This window comes from Aethalodelphis obliquidens, unplaced genomic scaffold (assembly GCF_003676395.1).
Source record: "Aethalodelphis obliquidens isolate GAN/ISIS:26980383/991018 unplaced genomic scaffold, ASM367639v1 scaffold64, whole genome shotgun sequence".
Lineage (NCBI taxonomy): Eukaryota > Metazoa > Chordata > Mammalia > Artiodactyla > Delphinidae > Aethalodelphis > Aethalodelphis obliquidens.
The window spans coordinates 8,134,936-8,141,552 of record NW_020838008.1 but is presented as its reverse complement, the minus strand read 5'-3'; positions in this window follow the sequence as shown (position 1 = coordinate 8,141,552).

Sequence of the window (6,617 nt, the reverse complement as noted above, 5' to 3'; positions counted from 1 at the left end):
TTATTTCTCCTAGTTCATTTCCTATTTTGTTTATTTGGGTCATTTCTTTTTTGTGTGTGAAAGGTGTGTTGATTTTGTTTATCTAGAGGTGTGTTGATTTTGTTTAACTTTTCAAGAAACCAGCTCGTAAGTTTATTGATCTTTTCTATTTTTTTATCTCTATTTTATTTATTTTCTCTCTGATCTTTATTATTTCTTTTAGTCTGCTGACTTTAGGTTTTGGTTGTTCTTCTTTTCTAATTCTTGTAGGTGGTAGGTTAGGTTGTTTATTTGATATTTTTCTTGTTTCTTGAGGAAGGCCTGTATCACTATGAACTGCCCTCTTGGAACTCCTTATGCTGCATCCCATAGATTTTGTAAGGTTGTGTTTTCATTGTCGTTTGTCTTGAGGTATTTTCTTATTTCCTCTTTGATTTAATCGTTGACCAATTGGTTTTTCAGTAGCATGTTGATTAGTCTCCATGTAATCATTATTTTTTCTCATGTTTCTTTCTGTGGTTGATTTCTAGTTTCATACCATTGTGGTCATAAAAGATGCTTGAAATAATTTCTATCCTCTTAAATTTGTTGAGGCTTGTTTGTGTCCTAATATGTGGTCTATCCTAGAGAATGTCCCATGTGTGCTTGGAAAGAACGTGTATCTGGGTTTTTTTGGATGTAGTGTCCTGTAGATATCAATTAAGTCCACTGTTCTGTTTTGTTATTTAGGATCTCTGTTGCCGTATTGATTTTCTGTCTGGAAGATCTTTCCATTGATGACAGTGAGGTGTTAAGGTCTGCTGCTCTTATTGTATTCCTGTCAATTTCTCTATATATGTCTGTTAGTATTTGTTTTATATATTTGGATGCTCCTATATTGGGTGCATATATGTTAATGAGTGTAATATCCTCATCATGTATTGATCCCTTTATCTTTATATAGTGTCCTTCTTTCTCTTTCTTTATGGACTTTGTTTTAAAGTCTATTTTGTCTGATATGAGTATTGCTACCCCTACTTTCTTGTCATTTCCATTTGCATGAAATATCTTTTTCCATCCCCTCGCTTTAAATCTTTGTGTATCTTTTGTCCTAAAGTGAGTCTCAGGTAGGCAACATATCATAGGTTCTTGTTCTTTTAATCCAATTTGCCACTCTATATCTTTTAATTGGAGCTTTTAGTCTATTGACATTTAAAATAATTATTGATAAGTATGTATTTATTACCATTTTAAACTGTGTTTTCCAGTTGATTTTACAGTTCCTCTTTGTTCCTTCGTTCTTTTTTGTTTTTCCTTTTGTGGTTCAATCGTTTTCTTTGGCATTATACTTGAGTTCCTTTCTTTTTGATTATTGTGATTCTATTGTGTTTTTTGATTTGTGGTTACCCTGGTTTTCAAGTATGTTAACCCATAACTATATCTACTTGCTTTAGACTGATAGTCATGTAAGTTCAAATACATTCTAAATGATATACATTTGGGAGTTCCCTAGTGGTTAAGACTTGGCACTTTCACTGCTGTGGTTGGGGTTCATTCCCTGGTTGGGGAACTCCAGCAAGCCACATGGTGGGGCCAAAAAAAAACAAAACAAAAAACTAAACAAAACAAACTAAATGATATACATTCTTATTCCCCTCCCCCCCATAGTTTGTAATTTTGATGTCCTATTTTACATCACCTTCATGTTTATCCTTTTGCTGTTCATTGTAGTTATAATCCCTTTTACAACACTTTAAATTATTTTTTGATCTGTGTACTAGCTTATTTAAGTGATCTTCAGTCTTTTTATGTATTTGCCTTTCCTACTGTGTTTTCCACTTTCCTATAGATTCTTTTTTTCTATTCAGAGAAGATCTTTCAATATTTCTTTTTGGATAGGTTTAGTATTGCTTTTTTTTTTTTTTTTAGTTTTTGCTTGTCTGAGAAATTTTTAGTTCCTCCTTTTATTCTAATGATAATCTTTCTGAGCAGAGTACCCTAGGTTGCAGGTTTTTCCCTTTCAGGACTTTGAATATATCATGCCACTCCCTTCTGGCCTGCAAAGGTTCTGTAGAGAAATCAGGTGATAACCTAATGGGGGTTCTCTTGTAACTGACTTTTTGTTTTTTGTTTGCTGCCTTTAGAATCCTCTCTTTATCTTTAATTTTTGACATTTTAATTGTGATATGTCTTGGTATGGGTCTGTTTGGGTTCATCTTGTTTGGGATCCTCTGTGCTTTCTGTACCTGGGTATCTGTTTCCTTCTTTAGTTGGAAAGTTTTCAGCCATAATTTCTTTAAATACGTTTTTGATCCCCTTTCCTCTTTCTTCTTCTGGAACCCCTGTTACGTGTAGGTTGGCATGCTTTATATTATCCCATAGATCTCGAATGTTGCTTTCATTTTTTTTCTTCAGCTGTCTTTCTGTCTGCTGTTCTGATTGGATGGCTTTCATTATTCTGTCTTCCAGATTACTTATTCATTCCTCTGCATATTTAGTCTGCTATGTATTGCCTTTAGCTGGGCTTTTATCTCAGCAATTGAATTGGCTAATTTGATTGATTCCTCTTTATAGTTTCTAGCTCCTTGCTACAGTGATCTCCATTTCTACTGATAATCTTCTTTAATTCCTTTTAACATTTTTATTACCACCTCTTTGAACTAAGGATCTGGTAGACTGGAGAGGCCTGTTTCATTGTTCTTTCAGGGAATTTCTCTTGTTCTTTTAATTGGGAGTAGTTTTTCTGCTTTTTCATTTTACTTAAATTTCTGTGACTATGAATTTAGGAGAAACGGTTATCTACTGTGGTCTTGAAGGGCTGATTTTATGTGGGATCATCCATGTGTAGATTGTCCACATTTTTGGTGTGATGGCTGTTTTTGGTATGGATGCCTGCCACATCTTCCTCAGAGTTTGTTAGACGTTGTCCCTTTGATAGGGGGTGTGTTTGGTGTTGTGGTGACCAAAGCCTGTGCTGGATGTTGCGTGGGACCTTTTCTTTGCTCTGTGGCTGTCACAGCTCTATTGGGAGCAGGGTGTGCTCCTCAGTTGTTGGAGTAGAAGCCCCCAGATCAGATTCTAAGCTGCAGTGGAGGTAGGCGGGATGGCGTGCTTCCACTGGGATAAGAGCAGCTGTATATTATTCCCCATTGGCTGTATGCTGGGGACCTGCAATTCTGTGACACCACCCACCTCCAGTGTGTATGCCAACAACGTCTGCTGCTGCCGGAGCAGTCCCTGGACCTTCCCCCACTGAGGGAGCACTGATAACTACCTCAGATGTTAGCCCTGCCTCCGGCATGTGCAAGCTAACAGTGGAGGCCCAGACCACACATCAGGCCCTTCAGGCTTCCTCTGTGCAGCTAAACTGAGTCATCTCCTTGGGTCCATCAACTGAAGCCCGAGTTTCAGCACCTAGCCACTGCATGTACTAGCAGGCATGTATTTTGAGCTGGGACGTGTGGTGACGTGGCAGCTGTCAGTGCTGGTCTCTCTCTGCCCTGTTTTTTAGCAAGCCAGCACTGCACACAGTTGTCTCAAGCAAAGTCCAGGACACTCCAGCTCTCTGTCCTGGCACACCTCCCAGCCAGTGGCAAAGGGGTTCCCAGGGCAAGGGAAACTTTCCTTTCTCTCACAGCTCCCTCCCAGGGGCATAGGTCCTGTCCTGATTTCTTTTCTTTTTTTTTTCTCTTTTTGTCCTTCCCGATTATGTGGGGATCTTTCTTACAGTTTTGGTTGTATAAGAGATCTTATGACAGCTTTCACTTGGTTTTCTGTAAGAATTGTTCCACATGTAGATGTATTTTTGATGTGTTTGTAGGGGGAAGAGAGCTTCATGTCCTTCTACTCTGCCACCTTGATCTCCACCTGTTTTTTTTTTTTTAATAAAAGCCAAATCATTCCCTGATTTTTAGCATGCTTCCTCAAAACTACTTAGAATATGTCAGTAAAATCAGGCACTATCTAATGTTTCCACAAATATCATTTCTTTTAATCTTCACCATAACTCTGTTAGTTAGGTTCATCTAATTTTTACAATTGTAGATGAAGATACTGATTTATAGAGACATTAAACCTTGTTCTAAATCACAACTAGTAGGTGGAGGAATTAAGACTGAAGCCATGTATTCTAGCTCCAATATCAGTGTTTTTAACCACTGCCACATCATCTGTAGAACAATTTGTTATAAATAATATAGTTGCCATCACTAGTCTGCTCATCAAGACCAATGTTGGCTGTGTCCCTTTGCCTTACATCATATTTAGAGTTGCCTTTACATTTTTTTTTTTAAGGTATAGGTCAGACTGGCCTGTTAGATGGTAGTCTCCACTTTCTATTAAACTTTCCCAGCTTATTAGAACCATCCATTCAAGTAACCTTGAGTAGCTTCCTGGATGGGCTAGTCTCATTATTCTCTCCTGTGGCAAAAACATTTAATGTCCCCTGAATATCCATGTGTTCTCCCACGTTCCTCAACCTTCTTGTTTGAGCAGGACCATTGGACTAGTCCTGGCAAGTAAATTTTGAGAGAAAATGATGTATACCTCTTCTAGGTTGTGACAGTATAAATATCCCTTTCAACTCTCCAGCTTTTGCCTTGCCCTACCTTGCCTTGCCTTTCTTTTGTTTCCTTTCCTTTCCTTCCCTTCCCCCCTTTCCTTTCTGACTAAGTTTCTGATTAATGGAAAGACAGTGAGAAATGTTGCGTGTTTTCAGTACTTGGTGTTAAAAATCTTTTACAAATACATTTATTGGCTTATCTAATTACAAAATATATCATGATTTTTATCATTTATAATATGAAATAGACTTGTGTTCATGATTTAGTGGCTCAGTCAACCAAAATGACTGAGACTGTACTGGATGCCAAGCACTATTGGTTAGTACCAAGTTGTAAAATAATGTGTAAGTCATAGGACATGATATAGTACATAATCAAAACTTTTTAAAATAATGTATTATGCACCATGAGAAGAGCATATGCAAAGTATAGGGAAAGGGTGAAGAAGGACAAATTGGTTACTGATAACTGGCTCAATAAATGAGTTAATATTTGAATATATATTTTGAAATTTTTTAAATCCCAATTTTAGTTTATCTTCTTTTTATTTACCTCAAATTGTAAAAGGTGGACTTTATTATGGATGTTTTGAAAATAAATGATACATGTTTAAGGAGTTGTTTCACAGTAGAATTTTTTGAGAGAAGGTGCTGGTAAATAGAGTTGGATAAATATAACTTTTAAAGCATATGCTATTATTTGACATTTATGATTCTCTTACTTGCTTCTCCATTTTTTTGTCCAATGTAGACCGTGCTTTGTTCTCCCTACAAAGTGGACATTTACAGAGACATTTTGACATACCTGATCTGCTTTTAAGAAGATTTGAGGTAAGAAAACGCTTACTCTAACCTTTTAATTTTATATCCGAGGAAAATCAAAACAAGAGAAACTCAGTGAATTATCTAGGGTATCCCAAGTGACCCTCCTCTGCAACACTCTACTAGGAGAAAATAAAACTATATTAGCTATAGATACAGAACGTAACTCAGGTGAAAATAAAGCAAGAGCTTGAACCATAAAGGATTCTAAAATAAATCACAGAAGATAATGTAAATATAATCTAATGTAAATGAAATAGAGGAGAACTATGTTTGTTACATCTGACTGATTCCAAACTTACAAGCTGAAAACATTGTCAAATTTTCCTAGGTTTACAAAACTACTTACACACTATGAGTCTAACATGAACCTTTATATCTTTTATGATAGTTCTAAAATTATATATTTGATGACTTTTCTCTTTCTATTCACCCTTCCCCCAAAACCATCCAGTTGAGTTGCTGGTGCAAAAGTCTGGGCACATTTTAATGTAATAAAAAATGTAATACAAAGCCCACAAAGCCAGTAAATACCCTCTTTGTCTCTGATGCATGTCAGGAAATTGAAGTAAATAGATTTAAAACTCTAACATTACAGACTATGAGATTAGAAAGCCATTAGTAGTCATAAGCCCATTAGAACTCTGGGCACCAAAAGACTGTTAGAGAGAAATTTCTTGACCAGATAAAAAACATATTGATATCATCCTTCTTTCATTATTCAATGAAAGGTTTTATTGGATGCTTTGTTGTTAGTATTCTATTCCTTTCTGTAATGCATGCTTTTAAATAGAAAAAGTTTCATGTGTCCTTCTCTTTAAAGAAAAAAAAAAAACAACAATGACTACTTGCTGTTTTGACATCATAAGTGAGGCGATATCATTTAACAGAATGGAGGAAAAATCTTGGCTACTTTAAGTCTCCCTCTCAGCTTTCTTAGTCTTTTCTCTTGCTGCCCTGTTATTTGCCCATATTCTTCACAGAGACCCGTGATAGCTGAAGCAATGGACGTCTTTTCCAGTCTCTTAAAAATAGTACTGTGTACTGCAGCAGATGATAGGGAAGAGAGAATGTCTATTCTTGTTGCTTCCTCTCAGAGTTTTCATTTAAAAAATGGTTCCAAGTTGAAATGAAATGACCCTAAACCTATTTTTTTTTTTTTTTTTCTGGCGGTACGCGGGCCTCTCACTGTTGTGGCCTCTCCCGTTGCGGAGCACAGGCTCCGGACGCGCAGGCTCAGTGGCCATGGCTCACGGGCCCAGCCGCTCCGTGGCAT